This window comes from Dipodomys spectabilis, unplaced genomic scaffold (assembly GCF_019054845.1).
Source record: "Dipodomys spectabilis isolate Male_0828 unplaced genomic scaffold, ASM1905484v1 ptg000197l, whole genome shotgun sequence".
Classification (NCBI taxonomy): Eukaryota; Metazoa; Chordata; class Mammalia; order Rodentia; family Heteromyidae; genus Dipodomys; species Dipodomys spectabilis.
Window position 1 is genome coordinate 815,624 of NW_024870874.1, and position 21,606 is coordinate 837,229.

General features: G+C 36.3%; 1 protein-coding gene and 1 non-coding gene across 5 annotated transcripts in view; both read left to right on the forward strand.

The window, feature by feature from the left end:
- The window catches only part of Umad1 (UBAP1-MVB12-associated (UMA) domain containing 1), a 161,608-nt gene that overhangs the window by 69,137 nt on the left and 70,865 nt on the right, over window positions 1–21,606 (forward strand). The gene's annotated exons all lie outside the window — the stretch shown is intronic.
- On the forward strand, window positions 14,548–14,653 carry LOC122121897. Its single transcript, XR_006150050.1, has one exon. It is a non-coding gene; the product is annotated as a U6 spliceosomal RNA (small nuclear RNA).

Here is a 21,606-nt window from a genome sequence, read left to right on the forward strand (position 1 = left end):
TAAATGAATAAATGAGAGCATGTTCTGTGTTCAGAATCTTAATAGAAGTTTCAAATCCATCTCCAAATTAAATCCTCAGGTTTAGTATGCACCTAAGGCCTGCTGATCTGTTCTCTCACTGATATTTGACTCAGTTTAGGGTAGAGTGGAAATATATTCATCTGTAAAATAGGAGTTGGACATGCATCATATTAGCCTTTTAAAAAAATACAGAAAGGTTATTAGTAAAGCAAAGTCTCTCCATTTATGAATTTAGTCTTGCTTGGTTTTTCACTTATCTAACCTTCTTACTTTTAAAGCAAAGATAGATATACAGTTTTACCATCAGGAGTTACTAACACTCATCGAGGTACTAAAACCTTGTTAAGCAAAGTAAAAAAATGATGTAGGCCCTCTCTAATCAAGAGCACATTGAAAGGAAGAAACAGTATTATGACAGATAGCTATAGTCTACTGTGTCTTAAGAATTGGTTCTTCTTCATTGCTAGATTGAATTTCAGAATTCAGAGTCTAAATTTTCCCTTTCACATCTGGTGGTACTTTGTTTTTTTTAATCAGTGTGCAAAAGGGAGAAAAATCTGTTTATCTTCTCCCTGTGCCTCTCCCTACAAACCATCTTATGCCAGGCTTAAGGAAAAGGATTTTGCACTGGCAAATATATTCCAAAATTGTTTCCAAGCCTATAAAAGTAGAGATTTACTGACATTTTTAAGAATTAAGAAAAAACTGGAGTAGTAGGACGTAGGAAACTACTTCAAAAACTAAACAGTGATAACCAGGCTGTATCGACTAAGTTCATGTGTGATGTTAGTGTCTCACTGTTACTGCTAGTGCAAGACACATCCTTGTATCTCCTACAATTTAAATTTCAAAAATGTAGAATTGTATTTCAACTGGCATTCCATGACACATACTTGGGAGTCCTAGCTACTCAGGTGATTTAAGTATGCAGGATTGAAGTTTGAAGTCAGCCTGAGTAGAAAAATCCTTAAGATTCCATTGCCACTTAACCATCAAAAGGCTGCACTGGAGATGTGGTTCAAGTAGTGGAGCTCAACTTAAACAAGCAATCCAAGCAAGTTTGAGGCCTTGAGTTCAAACACTAGTACTGGCAAAGGAAAGAAGAAAATAAAAAGGAAAAGAAAAGAATAAAAGTTAAACAAGAGAGTAAAAGTAAAAAAAAGAGAGAATAAAAGAAAAGTAGAATTTTATAGGATTTAAGATTGCTTGAAACAGGGTTCATGACCAGTAATACTGGCTACTTGAGATGCAGAATGCAGAGTTTGAGGGGGTCACATTTTTTAACTGTAAAACTACTGTACAGAGGAGTTACAGTTACATGAGTAAGGTAATAAGTACATTTCCTATTGAGCATTGTTACCCTCTCCTTTGTTTTTCCCCTACCATCCCTTCCTGCCACACCTCCCCAACTCCTCCCTCCACCCCACCCCCCCCAAGTTGTAAAGTTCATTTTCAACATAGTGTCTTGTACATCTCATTGTTAAAATGGGTCAACCTGTATCCTTATTTAAGCATTTAGTTATTTCCCTTCCCCTCCCCAAATTAGAAAAATGTATATACAAGATGCAGGACACCAGAATCAAATAAAGTGAAAACAGGGGGCTATAACATGGGGGAAGAACATACAAAAGAAACAAAAAAAAATTCACATAGTGCATTATAAATACGTTAAAAACAATAGCAAGAACCCCTATTTTGGGTTCATTTCACTTAGCATTATCTTATATGGTCATATGTAGATAGCTTTTGACCCTTTCTGCTTGTCCTAGACATATACTAGTTATTGCAAATAAGGGAAACCTTTGCGCCTGGCTTACTTCACTTAATATAATTTTTTCCAAGTCTTTCCATTTCCTAACAAATGGGAGGATGTCATTTTCTGATGGAGGCATAGAGTTCCTGTGTGTGTGTGTGTGTGTGTGTGTGTGTGTGTGTGTGTGTGTGTGTGTGTGTGTGTGTGTGTGTGTGTGTGTGTGTGTGTGTACCATATTCTCTTGATCCATTCATCTACTGAGTGGCATCTAGGCTGGTTCCATATCTTAGCTCTGGTGAATAATGCTGCAATAAACATAGTTGTGCTGATAGCTTTAGTATGGCCTTGTTTGTGATCATTTGAGTAAATGCCCCAAAGTGGGATTGCTGGGTCATAGGGGAGCTCTGTGTGAGTAAATGCTGCAAAGTGGGATTGCTGGGTCACAGGGGAGCTCTATGTGGAGTCTTTTGAGGAACCTGAGGGAGTCACATTTTGAAGCCAGCACAACCATAAAGTTTGCTTCAATCAATGATTGGGTGCAGTTCACATCTGTCATACCAGCCACAGGGAACCCAGAATGGTTGAGCATATGGGATTGACCTGTCAACCTCATTGACACCAAGAAGCATAAGCACAAGAGGGTTACAGCCCAGGCTAATAAGGACATAAAGTGGAACCCTACCTTAAAGATAACCAATATAAAAGAGGCTGGAGGCAGGACTGATAAGTAGAGTGCCTGTCTAGCAAATATAAGGGCCTGAATCACGAGTACTGCCAAAAAATAAAAATAATGAAAGTCTAAGGGGTTGTGATATATGGTATGTATGAATGGAATAAGTGTGTTAGATGAACAAATGAGTAAAAAAGTAAATCATGCTGTTTTGAGTGTATATAGTTGTTAGAACTTTGTGCCCAGGCAGCAGGGGACTAGAGAAAGCAGAGAGGATTAGCCAGAAAGAAAGGGTTATGTAGTGATGGCAGAAAAGCAATAACCACTAAAACTGAGATAGTGTCAAGTGGACCCTTGAGGTTGAAGACAGTTATTAGGAAATTAAAAGATCACGTTTTGTGTGAAATCAGGAGAGTAACAACCTCAGTTTAGATTTACTAGTACTTTTTATGGTTGTAGTGTTACTGAAATGACAAATGAGGAGATGGTGGTATGGGCCTCGTAGATTTACCAGAAATGCAAAGCTTGTCAATATATTTAGAGGAGTTGACAAAGTAAATCCAAACTATCACATGAAATTATTAATGAAGAAACTGACAGAGAAACTTCACTTAAATTTGACTTAAAATGAATAGGAATAGCTAACAGAATAGTCCTTAATTGGGGCAGACTTTTAGAGCATGCTTTGAGTTGAGGTTCCACGGATGATTCAGAATCTTTCTCTTTGCTCTCCCTTACCACTTTGTATAGGCCTGATCTTCAGTTTGGCCAAGATGGATGACTACAGCAGCTTCTTATCTGTTGGTCATTTTAGTTTCCCATATTGTATTGTTTTCCCGTGTTACATGGATCTTTTGATGTATAAAAAAGTTTTTAATTTTAATGTTGAATTCATCATCTTCTCCTTTTTGGTTAGCACTTTCTAGGTCCTGTGCAAATCATCTGTCTGACCCCAAATCAAGAAAACACTCCTTTATGTAATCTTCTAGACACTTTTACTGTTTTACTAATCACATTTAAATCTATAGTCTGCTTAGATTTCCTTTAAAATTTTCTGGCTGCAGAGTTGCAGATTTTTGGCATCAATGCTAAAGAGTTTTCCTGAGATTTCTGAGTATTGCCCTAGTATGAAATGTCTTCCTATCTCAGAGGAAATGATAGAATCTCTGCACATTGATCTGTTTTGCCATACATTAGTGTACATTTCTTTGTTTAAATACACGGGATTTTTGCCTTTCTTTGGGATATGTGTTACTACTTTTAAGAAGAGAGGAATGATCTCAATGTGTTAGTGGTTGGAAAAGGAGAAAAAAATTAGGAGACAACATCTATTTATAACTAATTATCTGTTACATTTTATATTCAGGGTGTCCTCTTGAGTGTGCGATTCTGAGACTGTGAACTTCAGGATTCCTTGATCCTTTATTTTTTACATTGTCATATTTTGAGGTAACCAAAATGTGAGAAAAGTATTCCAGATGGTATTTCTTTTTTCGTTTTTTTAGAATGTTTCCATCTAATCCTCTCCATCAAAAGAAAAATTCCTCTTGGAATTGCCTCTCTTATTATTTGTATTCACTTTTAAACCTTGACAACCATTTGAACATATTGCAGGCTTTTTTTTTAAGAGAGTGAGGTATTAGGTCAAGTTCTTTATGCTGTGTTGCAGAAAGGAAATTTAGATTAACCAAAGAAAAGCTATTTTAAACCCCTTCATATTCCAAAAAATAAAAATTAAAGTATTCACATGTTATAGAAAAGTACCATGCAGTCTGATGTGTGTGTGTGTGTGTGTGTGTGTGTGTTTTCTTTTTTTTCAGTCTTGGGGCTTGAACTCTAGGCGTCGGCCCAGTGTTCCTATTGTTCAAGACTAGTACTCTACCACTTGAGCCACAGCATATTTCCATTTTTTTCTGAGTAGTTTGTTAGAGATAAGAGTCTCAAAGACTTTCTAGCTCAAGATGGCTTTGAACCATGATCCTCAGATCTCATCTTCTGAGTAGCTAGGATTACAGGTGTGAGCCACCCATGCCCAACTGTGTTTGGTTTTATACAACAGATGAATTTAGGGGAAGGGCTAGTCATTCAGTGGGTCTTTTTTTTTTTTTTTTGGTCAGTGGTAGGTCTTGAACTATGGGTCTGGGCACTGTTCCTGAATTCTTCAGCTCAAGACTAGCACTCTACCACTTGAGCCACTGCTCCACTTCCAGTATTCTGGTGGTTAATTGGAGATAAGAGTCTCAGGGACTTTTCTGCCCAGGATGGCTTTGAACCATGATCCTCAGATCTCAACCTCCTGATTAACTAGGATTACAGGCATGTGCCACCAGTGCCTGGCTTCTTTTTTTATTGTAAGATTGGAGTACATCTTTTTTAGCTCAAAAGGTACTACTTACATGATTGGTTAAACTACAGTCTGAATGGATTTTGGTATCAAGATAACGTAATAGTCTCATTAATGTGTCTCTATAGTAGATTATGTGAGATATGGGTTTTCTCTTCAAATTGAAAGTCCCATTCTAAATTTTCTTACAAAATGAACCAGATTTTATTATGGCACTTGACAATAAATTATAGAAATATGGCTTAGTCAGAACAAATTCATGTTTTATAGGTGAAATAAAATGAGGGGTGTTTATATGTTTTATTTTGATGGGGGAGAGTAGTAGGGTTTGGATCAGTAGCAAACATTGGACTTCTCCCTCTGGTATTAGTTGATGGTCCACTTTTTGTACTCTTAACTGTTTCAGTGTTAAAGTGTGACTTCATATTCTCTGACACTCTCCCTTGAAAAGTTTTGTCTCTGTCCTCTCCTTTTGAGTCCAGACAGGTTTATGACTGTGTTACCCAATAGAGTATGGTAGAGACTGACTGACAGGGGTTAGTGATAGATTCTGGCCTGTACATTGGAACATTTACCCTTAGGACCCAGAACCATCAAAGAGTCTCAAAGACTTTCTAGCTCAAGATGGCTTTGAACCATGATCCTCAGATCTCATCTTCTGAGTAGCTAGGATTACAGGTGTGAGCCACCCATGCCCAACTGTGCTTGGTTTTATACAACAGATGAATTTAGAACTCCTAACTAGCTTGAGGTTCACATTGCTGAGGACCATGTATGTAAATGATATGGGCTGTCATTCCCCACTGAGCTCAACTCTATTCTGTCCATTCATTGCCTGTATGAATGAAGTTTTCTTGGACTCTCCAGATCACTTATTTGTTAGCTGAATGGTAAATTTCACCATAACCTCTCACATCAATAAAGAGAACAGTACTTAGGTATGCCTGAATTTCTGAACTACAAATTTGTGAGGTATGATTAAAAAAACAGTCATTGTTTTTGAAGTAGCTTGTTATATACCAATAGTTAATGGAAATACTAACCAAAATTAGAGGGAAGGATTGGGGTTTGCTACTGACAAAATTCATTTATCCAAAACATCACCCCTAATGTACTGCTGAATATAATTTAGAGTTTCTAACAGGAAGATAGTTTGGAGATAATTCAGAAAGAAGAAATCGTATGAATAAGAGTAGAAAGACAAGGTCAGGTGCCAGTGGTTCATGCCTGTAATGCTAGTTACTCAAGAAGCAGAGATCTGAGGATCACCGTCAGCCCATTTAGAAAGTCCATAAGACTCTTATTTCTAATTAAGTACCCAAAAGCCAGAAGTGGAGCTGTTGCTCAAGCAGTGGATTGCTAGTCTTGAGCCAAAATAAAGCTCCAGGTCCTGAGTTCAAGCCTTGCCACCCGCATAATAAACACATAAATGAATGAAAAGTAGGAAGGATAAGGCATATATAAGACAGCGAGTAATTAGATTTGAATGTAAGTATAGGGTATCTTTAGTGAAAGATTAGATGAAAGAGAAAATTAAGAACATAGTATCCAAGACTTGAATGTTGATTTGACAGAATTCTGCACTTGGAACCACTAAAGACTTTTTGCAAAGAAAAGTTTGATCCCTCTTTCAGTGTTTTGTTTTTCTTTTTGGCCAGTACTGTGGCTTGAACTCAGGGCCTGGGCACTGTTCCTGAGCTTTTTTGCTCAAGACTAGCACTCCACCATTTGAGCCACAGTGCCACTTCAGGCTTTTTTTGTTTATGTGATGCTGAGGAATTGAACCCCAGGCTTAATGCATGCTAGGTACGCACTCTACCAGTGAGCCACATTCCTAGCCTTTTTTGGTGGGTTTGTTGTTGTTGTTGTTTTCAGAGGTTTGTGGGATAGGATTTAGGAAAGTGCTTTTTTGTGACATTGTTGTTATATTATTAGAATAAGACACTTGACTGCCATCTGCTGGAAAGTGGTTAAAACAAATACACAACATATACCTGTGGTGTGGATGCTCTTCTCAGATGTAACACCCTTGTGTATTCCAAAACAATTTATTTAGTAAACAATCTGTAACCCTAGTTACATATAGTTGAGAGTGTTTGGATTTGTTAACAAAGGGGAAGGAAGAAACTTCAAATCTGTGTGATAGCAAAATTGATAGTAACCTCAATAGAAGTAGAACCTCTTCTTTGGGAATAGGTTTACAAAACAAGAATCGTTCCTAATTCAGGCATTTCATTAAGCTTATCATTTTGTTTTTTTATTCCAATGCTTTTCACTTATCTCTTCTAGAATCTCAGCTCTCTACCCATTAGGACATCTGGGAATGTTGATAGATTCTTTTGTGTTGCATACAACTTCTATCTTTTTTAAATTTTAACTTTTAAAAATTTTATTGTAAAACAAGGGGGTTACAGTTACATAAGTAAAGTAATGAGTACATTTCTTTTTAAATACTGTTACACCATCCTTCATTTTCTCACACTTACTACTTCCTTCTATCCTTTCCTTTATCTGTGAACATTACTTCTTAATCTCATTTGTAGGTACTCAGATCTCCATGCTTACTCTTTTGTACACATTAGTTACTTAGGAAATATACATTGATTTGAATTACAAATTGTTGCCTTTAAAAGATCATTTTTCAGGTTTTCCAGGAGCTATTGGTGTCCAGAGCTAAGGCAAGACTGATCTTAAAAACATTTGTTTTAGAGTATATTTTCTACACAATGGGTTATCTTTATTGGAGCACCTATTCTGGGATTATTATAAATTATTTACCATGTCTCTGTCATATGGAAGCATCTCATTCAGAAAATACTTTCAAACAAAATTAAAGCTTCCCAGCCTCTAAGTTAGGGAAGAATAGACAAGTTACTTTTTCAAATGAACTATACAATTTGTAGTTGAGATGGAAGGGAAAAACTGGGAGAGAGTGAGGGAAGATGTCACATTGGCCAAACAAAATATATTCTTTGCCTGACTTATGTAACTGTAACCCCTCAGTGCATCACTTTTACATAATAACAATTAAAAGAATAAAGTAAAAATTTAAAGGTTACTTTCTCTTTTTAAATTTTTATTTTGAAATTGGTTTAAGTAAATTAATTTTTTCACATTTTAATATTTTCATTTGATGTTACTTATAACATTCTAACTACTACAATTCACTCATCTAAGTTAGCTTTTTTCCTTATTTGTGGTGCTGTCTATCAAGGCAAAGTTAAGAACTTGGCTCTTCTGATAATTTGACATTGTATGGGTACTTTGTGCAAAGTGCTATGAGAGGCTTCAGGCAAGATACAAAGGGTTTAGTTTGCTTCTGCCTTACAGAAAAAACTTGCTTAGTAGAAGTAGACATATGTAACTGCTTCAGGGCAGGCGATGACAAGGGTCATAATATAGTACAGAACCAGGAGTCCCTATGTAAACATCACTCTATACTGGCCCACATACATTTACTTGCCATATTTCTTTCCTGAAATGCACATTTAACTCGTAACTTTCCTAGGTTGTATTAGTGTATTTTTTCTTCAAAGGTTGTTTTAAGTCAAAGGCACACAATCTGTACTTATATTTTAATAGAATATAGCTTTAAATGCATTGAATAACATTTGATTTAGCGTGTTTGATTTTTAAAATGCTTTTAAGCTAGCACAATCAAAAGAAAGCAGAGTGATATTAAATAAACAAGAATATAAAACAGTTTTATGTTTATGTAAATTCAATATTGAAGAAATACATATCCTGAAATTCCCTAGCCAAATTGTGTCTTAAAATGTTTTGAGCACAGGAAAGAAAAGTTATAAACAATCTAGTAAGATTTTTTTTAAGTATATGTAATGTTCATAAGTCCAATTATGTAGTAATTAAAATATTGAATATGAATCATTGATAATTAGAATTACTTTTTATTCACTTAAAACCTGATACTTTTGTAGTCATTGGAAACTCAGTGTTATTAAAATGTTAATTTAAATATGTATTTAAGGTCTGATGTTTGAATTAAAAAGCTACTATTGCTTCTTTTTAAACAATCATTATCTATATATTAGTTTAATCTCAAAACCTGAATAAAGAGATTGTAATTGAGCCAATTATACACATCATATAAAATCAAATGCTACTGGAAAATCTTGATGTTTGCTTAAAGCTGGACATAAAATTAGTAGTATTGGGTGATGTGTATAATAAATAAACCAAGCTTACTAACCTATTAATGATGATTTACTATAACTAAATAAATACACTCTTACTAAGTTGAAGCAGCTTTTTCCTTACTGTATATTTTCCTTTATATCTTCATTAAAAGTAAAAAATTAGAAAGGAAGAATGTCATTCAATTTACAGAAAATAATAAAGATGGTATCATCTCAAACAGGCAAGTGAGAGAAGTGTCCAATGATGCTGAGAAGTGTTTAGATATACTCTAGGAAATACTGAGATTCATTCTAAGAAAATGCAAGCTAATACACCAAGGTGCAAACAATGTGAAATTGATATTCAATAAGAAAAAATGCTTTGTAATGTGGAAAGGGAGCTCAGGTAATATCAGATAGCAAAGTAGACAGGAGGTTGCAATGGGATATGGCAGTCACAAAGAACCCTTGACATTTGGGAGGTCATCTTGCAAACTCATTATAATAAAGTAGAAAAGCAGAAGTCGTTAGGAATTGTCAATAGTAAGACTATGTTTGTCTTTTACCAGCCCAAGAACTTGCAAACCAGCATTTTGAGTAATTTGGAAATTGAAATTATAGTATTTGGAACTTAGGGTATGGCTCATTGGTAGAACATTTGTGTGGCATATGTGAAGTTCTGGGTTTTTGTTTTTGTTTTTTTTTGTCAGTCATGGGGTTTGAACTCTGGGCCTGGGCACTGGCCTCAGCTGTTCAGCTCAAGGCAAACACTCTACCACTTGAGTCACAGCTGCCACTTCCAGTTTTCTAGTGGTTAATTGGAGATAAGAATCTCACAGACTTCCCTGCCCAGGCTGGCTTTGAACTACGATCCTCAAATCTCAGCCTCCTGAGTAGCTAGGATTACAGGTGTGAGCCACCAAAGCCCAGTGAAGTTCTGGGTTTTATCTCTAGAGTTTTATCCCTAGAGTACTTCAGTAACTGCCAAAAGAGAATAATTGACTTAATAAAAATAACATTTTAAAGTGAGATTTTTTTTTTACTTTGGTTAAGAAATAAAACTATACCAAGTTATTACTTAGATACAAACTCTTTGAGACAGTTTGCTTAGATTAAGATGAGCAACCTTGGAAGGGTGGGATAGTATGAACTCTTTCATAGTAACTAGGCCAATTGTACACATTGTGAAATTGCATTTTAAGGCAACGGTGGAAACTGGATTACTTGAAATAATTTGGATTTCATGAAAAACTCCAGTAGGTAACAGTGCCACAAATGATTGGAAACAGCGTGTTTTAACAATGAGATCATATTTCTACTGTTGTCTGTACTGGTTAGATTACTCTGCCTCATTGTTTACAATCTGTGGCTCAGTGTATACACTCAGGAACACTCCAGATGTCCTTGCCAAGGAACTCTGCCCTTTCTCTTAGCACCCCTTTTGATCTAGGCATCTAAAATTTCTTTGACTGTGTTACCTCTTATCTCAGCAACTTGCCTGCTGTTTGTTTTCAAAGCACTTCCTTCCCTGTGTATACCTGCTATTCTGTCCTGGTGTTGATTGTACTTATACTTCATCTGTCACTGCCTACTAGTGATGACATTTTTTTGCTCTCATTCTTAATATGACTCTTATTTTTTTATGTATAGATAAACACGATGTTTTGACTTCTCACATGTAGGTGATTAAAGTCCTATTCCTAGTGTTCCCTACCAACAATTTAAAAAAAAAGCAACAAAACACAGATTTCTTCTTAATACCAGTGAGGACAACATTCTTATTGATCAAAACTGGAATTAAATTTAACTCTCACTCATAGCCTGTCACTTAACACTTTACTATTTGTTGGTCTCTCTCTTTACCAGTGAAATACGCAACGGGTCTTAAAATCTTTCCCTTGAAATACTCCCTTCAGTGCTAGCAGAATATTCTTGTGCTAAATAATAATATTTAATAAAATCCTGATTGTCTCAGAAACTAATTTAGATAAAATTTACATTCTGTACTAGTTTATAAAAAACCTTATGAAAAGATATAAACTATAAAGAATATTTAATAATTTTATAATTTCATACTAAAACCCTAAAATTTGCCTCTTTAAATTAGAGACTGTAGTTTTTAAAGTTTTATTTATGTACTCATTTATCATTTCTTAAAAAAATATATATATATGCTGTACAGAGTGATTACAATTACATGAGCAAGGTAATGAGCTCATTTCCTATCGAGCATTGCTACCCCCTCCTTTGTTTTTCCCCTAACTTCTGTTTCTGTGTCAGGGTTAGGCTTGTACTGAGGACTGTAAATGAGGTGTGTGTGTGTGTGTGTGTGTGTGTGTGTGTGTGTGTGTGTGTGTGTGTGTGTGTGTGTGTGTGTGTGTGTGTGTGTGTGTGTGTGAGAGAGAGAGAGAGAGAGAGAGAGGTTTTCCAGTACTAGGGCTTAAATTCAAGGGCCTAGGGCTCTTAACTGAGCTTTCTTACTTATGGCTGGCACTCTACCACCTTGAGCCATGCCTCCAGACCAGCATTTTGCTGGATGATTGGAGATGATGTTGAACCTCATAATTCATAGTCACAGCTTCCTGAATAGCTAGCATTACAGGTATCAGCAATCAGCACCTAGTAAAACTCGCATTCTTGTTATGAATAACAATTATGGTTGGCTGATAATTCATATATTTCATAAATATTTATTGATCTGATTCTAAGCATTGTGCTAGAGTGTGGGAATATAATATGTAGTAAGCAAGATAGATAAGAGCAAGCAAGATAGAGAAGAGCCCTGTCCACATGGCTTTCAATTGTCTGAGACTGATTATAACAGTTAAATAAAATGGAAGTCCAGAGGTGGTGTACATTTAACCTAACAGATGAATCCGAGGAAGGAAGTCAGTAGCAACATTGAAGAGCGCTGCAGAACACAGTGTACTTAAAGCAGAGGAGAAAGACTGGTGTGAGTATCCTGAAGATCTGGTGGTAGAATAGAACGATGAGATGAGCTTCTTGAAGATAGGAGAGAAAAGGAGCTGCTAATTAGAAGTGAGCCTGGGATTCTTACAGGCGTATTCATCCGTACGTATCTATTTTATTTGCTAAAACTAAAATGTCCTTCTAAAACTTTAGAAGACTTCCCCTCATCCATCCCCGGGATATTTTTCTTTGGGAACATACTTACTAAACTTAGCCAAGGAAATTCTCAAGCATGTAATAAATGGTTGAACACCAGTCTCCTTAGTTACATATCATTCTAATAATAGAAAAATAACTTTAGTCAGATTCAGAACATTTGTTTCAGATAGACTTTTTTTTTTGCGGGGGCAGGGGGGGGGAATGGAGGGGAGAAGTCTGGTCATGGGGCCTGAACTCTGGGCCTGGGAGCTGTCCCTCAACTCTTCAGCTCAAGGCTAGCACTCTACCACTTGAGTCCCAGCACCACTTCTGGCTTTTTTCTTTTTGCTTATGTGGTACTGAGGAATCGAACCCAGGGCCTCAGGCATGCAAGGCAAGTGCTTTACCACTGAGCCACCTTCCCAGCCCCTCAGATAGACTCTTAAATTAGAATTTAGATGTAGTAGTTAGAACTCAACTGTGACAGTTTTCTTACTTTACTAAAATTGTGACAGTGAGTGTGCTATGACATGGGATTATACTGGAGCAGGAAATGGAAATGAGTTCTTTTTGTTTCCTTTTTGTCTTGTTTGTGTATCTGTCTTTGGGAAGGTATGGGCAACACAGAAATGGAGGGACAAAGGATGAACAAATGAAGCAGTGGTAGTTATTATAATGGAGCAACCTTTCAAATAAGCAGCAGACACTTTTTTTTTTCCTCCAGAGGGACATAGGTGATTAGTTCCATCAATCAATTTTCAAAAATATATTTTAAGTTGTTGCTTATCCAAGACATGTCCCTTGACATAATATTTATTACTTACATTTTCAGGCTATTTATACTTGGAAATAAAACTTTTACTGTTTAACATTAAGTTCATTTGATCAATAAATTGATATTACCTCAGGTTTCAAACTTGGTCATTGTTAGGTTTTTAAAAAGAGTTAGCCGAGTAAGAACAGCACCACACATGTGGTATTCAGGTAAGGGGTAGGTTTATTCATCGTTCTGGCTGGCACCAGGCCATGTTGGCCCTCCACATGGCTGGGAAAGGCCTGGGAATGAGAGCTGGGAAAGAGAAGAGAAGGAAAGAGCTGAAAAAGAGCTGAGAAAAAAGCTAGAAAAGAGCATCTAGGCCTGGGCTAGGCCTTATTTAGGGTATAGGTGGAGAAAGGTGTGGCCACATCAAATTCAGATGTGACCTCATCGGATGCAGATATGACCTCTTCCAGGTGTGCCAGTTGCCTAGGTAATGAAAGTAACTGGGCGGAGACTTTGCTGCGAGGAGGGTGGAGTCTGCTCCCCATCCAGGAGCAGACCTTACAGTCATGAATAAAATAGGTTCTCATGTAGTTTAGAAGTAGTATACCAGGTGCAAGTGCAGGAAACACTTGCTGTTACTGCATAATAAAGGAACCCCTGCTCCCCTTATAATTTATATATTCATAACTGCTTCTTGTTGAATTGATTATTCTAAATGGTGCAGGTGCGGCTTTGGTGGAAAACATGTAATTCTCTTTAGGCAATCACCACCAGCTTCTCTAAGGTGCTTAATTTTTTCTTTCCTTTGATACTGTAAGCTGGTTAATATTGAGAGTAAACTCAACATTTCATTTGAAGCTCAAAGATGTGATTGTTTTGAAAACTTTCCTAACACTCATTTTTTCATTACTATATCTAGAATTTCCTATTTGATCATTTGTATGTTTAGACATTAATTTGGAAACACAATATTTATATTATGCCTTGTTTCAGGCACAGACCTAGATGTTGGTGACACAATGGTGAACAGGACAAACGCCTTCATTTCGCTTACTGGGGTTCATATTCTAGTGGATTCTATAGGCCTGCTTCCTCATTCTGCTTTTACAGAACCTCTAGATTGAAGAAATGTTTCAGACAAATGATTCAAGTTGTGCCTTTCACAATCCTTTCACCCCCTAAAGATGACATGAGTGTGTATGGGCATGACTTTATTATGAATAGTGAGCATTCCAAGAAATTAAGCTCTTAGCCAAAAGTAAGATTAAACAATCTGCATTGCTAATATTTATTTTACCTTCAACTCTAGAGCATTAGTACTGCACAACAGCATTTTCATAGAGTTAATAAGTAGCTAAAGATTTTTTTCCAGGAGATCCTTAGAGGCTAATATGGATACAGTACTTAGTCCCAGGATATAATGGCAGTGATGACCACTGCTACTTCAATAACAGTTAATGCTTATGGGCAAAATACTATTTTTAAGACCTTTGCATGTATCATTGAGTTTAACCGTCAAAATGTTTCTTTGAAGTTGATGATGTTATTGTAACTCCATATATAAAGGAGCTGAGATTAAGTCACTTGCTCAAGATTCCAGGAGGCAATGTTAAATGAGATCTCAAGCAATCTGGCTGACAGCCTCTGTCAGGCTTTCTTGCCTTTTTCCACTTTTAGTAATTTGCTTTCTTGTAGATATATTAATTTCTGACATACACATTACATACTATGAGTATTAAAGGGAACATGCTGGCGTTTATTTTGGCAGCACATATGCTAAAATGTAACAATGCAGAGAAGATTAGCATGGCCCTTGTGCAAAGATGACACACAAATTTGTGTCATATTTAAGATAATAAATATTATTTTTGTGTGGGGGGGTCCAGTCGTGGGGCCTGAACTCTGGGCCTGGGTGCTGTCCCTCAGCTCTTCAGCTCAAGGCTAGCGCTCTACCACTTGAGCCACAGCGCCACTTCCAGCTTTTTTCCTTTTTGCTTATGTGGTGCTGGGGAATCGAACCCAGGGCCTCAGGCATGCAAGGCAAGCACTCTACCACTGAGCTACCTTCCCAGCCCTACATAATAAATATTTTTAAAAGAATTAGAAGAAGCAAATAAAAGGAAAGAAAGAAAGAAGAAAGGAAGGAAGGTAAGAAAGAAAAAAGAAAGGAAAAAAGGGAAACATACATGCTGACTTTTTTCATTATGATTTTTTTTCCTTATTCAGAACTAGTCTACCTTCAAAATACTTTTTCCCCATTAAACGTAATTCTGACATATAGTGGCCTATGTATTAATTTGTTTCAGTTCTTAATTTTGTTTGCTTACTTACTCGTTTATTAGTTACCTAGTACTTGGCAGGTTCATCCAAATTAAAGTGAAATATTAGTCAAAATTATTGCCTACAAAATTTTATTTTTTTTAGAAAACAAAAACACAAAAGTGGCCTTCATTTTTTTTCATAAAAGAAAACCTAATTTTTTCGCCCTCACAGTTTTAGAAAGATTTTTCTCTTTTCTCAGAGTCTAATGGAAGGGCATTTGAGGTAGTATCACCTCCATCTTCCTATCTCTGCAGTTTGCATCCTGGACATACACTACTATTCTTCTATTGCCCATAAATTTCTGTTCATCCTCCAAGGTTCAGCTGAATTGTCTTGAGGACTCCTGCCCTCAGTTTTTGTTTCATTTTGTTTGATCATTTATTAATTCAGCTCTTTGATATTATTTTTGTTGTTTCCATTTTTTTAATTGCTAGGTCCTCAACATAATGGTTGAGTGAATGTACAAATGTATTAGAGCTCTTACTATGATGTATTTAATAATTATGTACATATTTTAACGATGCTTTCCTCTTTCCCCAGACTGTGACCTTCTTATTTATTCATCTTTGTATTTCCTCAATATCCAAAAATTTTAATTTATTAGGAAATGTTTATTGAATTAATCATTCAACAATTAATTAGTTCTTTTGCATCTGTGTGTACTGGATGGAGCTGATTGGAGTGTGAGGACTGAATCAAGAATTGCTGAATGAGTAGTGATCTTTTACTGCTTTATCCAGAAGTTTAGCATTTATGTGTGCGTAATTTACACATTTGGGCACACCAGTCAGAATGAATCTCAGACACTTATTTCAGGGCAACCTGGTAAGTGAAATAGTAGACATAGTGAACATTCCATACATCTGCTCTTTTAATTCAGGACTCTTTTAATTCAGGACTTTAGCTTCCACAAACATTTCAAAAACAAGTGTTCTTTATGTTGTTTTTGTTTTAAGTTTATTTTCTATTTTAGAAATATTTTAGAGAACTTTAGAGAATTGTGTTTTCAATTTTAGAATGGATGTGTTATGAAAAGGACTTCATTAGTAATATTTCACATTTATTTTATTACACACAGTGAATACCTATTGTGCCTTCCTCTTCACTTGACTGAGAAGCAGATCAGGGTGGGTTTTGCTTTGTTTGATCCCTTCCCCAAACAAATGCTTATGGAGTGCCTACTTTGTACCCAGCTCATTGGTGGAGTGGCTGATCAAGTGAGGAGAAACAAGACAAGCATGAGGTATATTTGTGTTGTGTTCACACACATGTGTGTTCACATGTGTGTAAAAAATGATTGTTTTGCTTTTTGCAAAAACTGGTACAAGTGGTATTTACTCAGAATGTATCATTTGCATTGCCTTTTATAGGGACTGGTTAAAACAAGGAGCTGTTACTTGGAGAACTCTTTTGTCTGAAATACATATAGCTAAGGTTTCAGGAAAGAATGGATTTGTAGATGTTCTAGGAAGGTAAATTATCAGCAGGTGACTTATGGAAAAGGCCAGCATGGTTAGAGGGTACAGTTACTTGAAGCAGCTTCTAGATGTTGTTTTCATAAGGAACCTATTTGTCGTTTAGGTGATTTTGGTTGTGGTTTTGAGGAACCTTTGGCAGCTTCATATCAGCAGTTTTTCATTGAAGTAAGGGAGGGACTTATAGACCTGGTCTTTTTGTTTTGTTTATTTTCCTTGTTTGATAACATTTAAGTTCCATTGCAATCCTCATTATGAGTCTGAATTAAAACTATTATAAATTTTATATCTTTAGTTTTCCACGAAAAATAAAACTTTGATAGCAAAGGTAAAATTTACAGAATCAGTATTCAGAGAATGTGAATGAAAGAATTCATCCACAGGCATTCAAGATATAGCTTGGCACTTAGGATGCACATGGGTGGGAAGGAAGGAAGTGGTGTGCCAGGAGCCATTTGAACGTACTTTCTAGAAATGTGCAAAGTCTTAAAACCTTTATTGTGAATTATTTCTAGTCCATTCTTAACAATTGTCTACTTTCACATATGTTTCAAATGTGTATTACATATTAGTACAGTGCTCATGTTTGTAAGTAAGCAGATTATGTATGATTTATGTAAATATAGAGGAGTAAGTATAGGTGAGACATACTCAATATTTTTAATTGCTAAGTATATGATTAAAGAAAAATACTTTGGAGATCTCAAGTTTAACTATTGGAGCTAAGTTGGGAGCATTTAGAATTTCTTAACAAAGCTGTATCATCAATTATTTTGACTGTTATCAGATTTCAAGTGTTTTAGTTGCAAAATGCAGATGTGTGCCTTGACCTCAATTTAATACTATGGATTTTAGTAGAGACTGTTACTATACAAGTTCAAAAACCATTTGTTGCACTTTCTGTGAACATGCTGAAGTTTCTCATGAACTACCTAATGCTTCCCCACATACCGTATGTTCTTTGCAGTCATCCTTTAGTCACAGGCAGTTTAAGCTGTTAAAGAGTATCTTGCTTTAAAAGGTAGGCTGATGGCGTTTCTATCTTCTGGTACATCTGGTAAGTTAATATATACAGTCTGTGAGTATCCTGCAGGGACCTGTTTTTACATGCATACAGGGACGTTTATGTAGAAATCAAAGGCCATGAATCAGAAGAACACAACTCTTGTTTCCAATGTACTGGAGGCTTAAAAAAATTGGCTTTGAAAAATTGAAAGTAGTGTGGTTTGTTTTTATTGTGGAACCGATCAGGAAGAACAATTTACAGTCATTGCCATTCTTCACAGCTGAATGGACTAGAGGTGCCTGCCTCGTGAAATGGAGCAGCTGCACCCGTTTTCTCTGGGCTCACAAAAACCCTTGCTTTTTAATCGAGAACTTTAGATGGTAGGGTACAGTTTGTTTTCATGATGGAAGTAGTCAGTTGTGCCTTACCAGACAGCTGTAGTGTAATTAAGAAAAACTGTGTGAAAGTGGGTTAAATATAACAGAAGCTTTATTTTTAAGAAAAGGTTTCACCTTCAATGTATTCATTTTTAATACTTAAAATCAGAAATATTGTTATAATTCTGGTAGCAGGATTTTGCTTTTTCGCAGTATCATTTTAGCTCTAGAAAAACATGCGATGCTCTCTATAGAATAAGTCTTTGTTTCTGTAAGAAGTCCAGACTATAAAGTCCAGTGTTTAAGATGATGTAGCTTGTGAAAGGTCTGCTTTCAAAATAATGTTTACAATGACAAATTGTACAGTTATATTTATGTTAAGTTTAATGCAATAAGCAATTTAGTGATCTTTAGGATCACTTTCTATATGAATCACTTTCTATATAAATGCTAGAGTATTGTTGTTGAAACTGGAAACTATAAGAACTATAATTTTACATTTTTCTTGATAAGTTTTAAAATGTATTAGTCAAATAATAATGAAATAAAGCTGCAGAAGTATAGATTTGTTGTAGTTAAAAGTGCAACCAACATTAGATTGTCAGCTGACTTTCTTTTGGGGGGGGGGGTCCAGTCATGGGGCCTGAACTCTGGGCCTGGGTGCTGTCCCTCAGCTCTTCAGCTCAAGGCTAGCACTCTACCACTTGAGCCACAGTGCCACTTCCGGCTTTTTTTTTTCTGCTTATGTGGTGCTGAGGAATCGAACTCAGGGCCTCGAGCATGCAAGGCAAGCGCTCTACTACTGAGCCACCTTCCCAGCCCTGTCAGCTGACTTTCAAAAGCATATACTTACTTTATGCAGCAGACTGAAATAAGAATAGAAATGCCTTAATTTACATCACAGTCTACAGTAGCAAAATAACAGTTTCAAGGTCAGAGAGCTGAATTAAAAAAAAATAAAACTAAACAGTTATATTCACAAATAATCAAGATTTATTATTAGACACTTAACCATTGTGAGTTTTTATACTGGATCTTCAACATACTTTAAAACAAAAGTTTCATGCTAGGCAAAATAAAGGTACCAGTTTCAGGTTTGCTGAAACCCTTTATCATAGACTGGTTTTCTCCCACTCCTTCTTTTTCTTTTTCTTTTGGACAGTATTACAAGTCTAGGTTGATCTCAAACTCTATCCTGCCTTTGCCTCAAAATGCTGGGATTGCAGGTATGCAGCACCAAACAACATACTATATGGATGATTTTCTAAAGGAGACTCTAAGACTTGATTTCAGATAGAGTTTAGAGAGCTGGATGAAGGGATGAGGTGTTACTGCTTAAATATTGCCACTCTTTCAACCCCAACCTGGGAGGCATTATGGAAGAAGGATCCTATAGTGGACTGAGGTTTTAGAAAAGAATTGGTCCAGCTGTAATTTCTTTGACTCTTGGGCTGATTCTTTTCATCTTTCTTACCAGAAATCCTAGAAAACAATTGATCATCAGGCCCGGGTTCATTCTAAATGACAAACAGGACTTCAGCTTGTTACTTGGTTCCTTTTTAAATGACTCTGATGGGCACTAAATTTTTCTTTCCCCTTTCTGAGCAGCTGTGCAAGTTTGAAGCCATTCTGTGACTTCTGCATAGACCCCTGAGTCTGTAGAACATGGACAAAGTAGTGTACAAAGGCGAGTGTGGGATGGATTGAAAAGATAGAATAGTAATTAAGGAATTGGTTTGGGTCAGGTTTCAGGGTAGCAGTGGTGGAAGACAGAAGCACAATGCAGTGGGAGTTTACTGGAAATCCTAGTTACCAGAATTAGAATACAAAGATCTGGATTCAAATCTCAGCTAGCCGAATACTCTAGAAGAGCTATTTTCTCAGTCTTTGTTCACGTGTAGAGTGGAACCAGTTTTACATACAAACAAAGAAAGACAGTTAAATACTACATAGTTATGGTGCTGCTTGGCTCATTTGCTTTTCCCCCCAACCCTTGGCAGCTAACGAAAGAGAATATAGCCAATATTTAAAAATTAAAAGAGATTCTTTGTCTGTGAGTACTACAAAGCTCCTTGATAATCCTATAATTTATCTGTATTTATTCCAACCCACCACTTTCCTACAAGAGTAAACCCAAACCTCTTTACTCTGGCAGACACCAGCCCCAGTCCCCTCTTTCTTAGACACAGTAGATAATCTCCTACTGAGTTTTGCCAGAAAAGGTGAGCTTCCTAGCTTCCTTGAGCTTCCCTAGCTACCATCTGACACTGTCTCCTGTGCCACTTCATTTCCTTCTCACCTTTACTTTCTTTCATCACCATCCTTGCTTTCTTGTGATGCATTTCTGTCTTCTTCATTGTATTGAAATTCATAGGGCAAAGCTATCACTAACCTCATTGTCAAATCCAGTGACCATTGCTTTCATAGTAATGATCTCCATGAATACTTTTTATATCATTTTTAGTGGTTCTGGGGTTTGAACTCACGGTCTTGAATTGAGTAAATGTTCTAACACTTGAGCTATGCCCAACACCCTTTTTCATTTAGATACTTTATAGGTAGGTTCTCAAGTTTATTCCTACGTAGTTTGTACAACAATCTATCCACTTTTAATTCGTGAACAGCTGGGATTACAAGTAGATACTGTCACTCCTCGCTTGTTCTTTAAGATAAAACATTGCTAACTTTTTGCTTAGGCTAGGTTTCAGCCATGATGCTCTTCTTTCCCAGTAGCTGAGATTATATGTAGGCATGAGCCACCATACCTGGCTCCTATATGCTTATTATGACAGCCTATATGCAGTCTCTCATTGCCTGAATTGTCATTACTCAACAAATGACTGCATTAATAAGTTTTTAGTCAAGCGTTAGTGGCTATATAATATCCAATTATATGGATAAATAATTTGTTCATTTAGTTATTTTTTGCCAGATTTTTGCTTTTAGAAATAACTGTATAATTAACTTCTTTGTATAAATATTTTAACAAATTTCTGACCTTAGCTTAGAATAAATCTTAAAATTGGTTTTGCTGGTAAAAGTTTATAAACCCTTCAAAGTTTCTTAAGATACACTGCAACATTTCTATCTAGAAAGACGTTGTCATTTAACTTTTGTACTATTATATCTTCCTACATACTGTTCATGTACTATCATATGTACTAGCATATTCATATCCTCTTTAATTTCATTGATCTTAGTTGTCATTAATCCTTGTTTGAGATTTTATCTACTTTACTTACATTCAGTTCCTTTGTTGCAGAATTGTTGTTGTTTGGGGGAGACATATTTCCTTGTGTCTTCATTTTACTAATATTTTTACACTGGGACTTAATATATCCAAGTGAAAATTTTTGGTTTGGAGGGAGAGTGGCTCAGTAGTCAAAGATTTGACCTCAAGACTCTGGGTCTAGTTTCCTACTCAACTCAGAGAGAGACAGTCTAGAGTCAGCTGTGCTTAGTGCTGGGCCTTTATGGATAGCCTTTGATAGCACTCTACCAGTCCACTGCCAGTGCTCTCCAAGTCCTGCCGCTAGTGCTTTTCAGTCCTGTTTGTCCCACTGCCTTCTTGTACTCGTCTAGTAAGATATATTGTGTATGATAAAATATATTGTGAATGATGAAGCAAAGC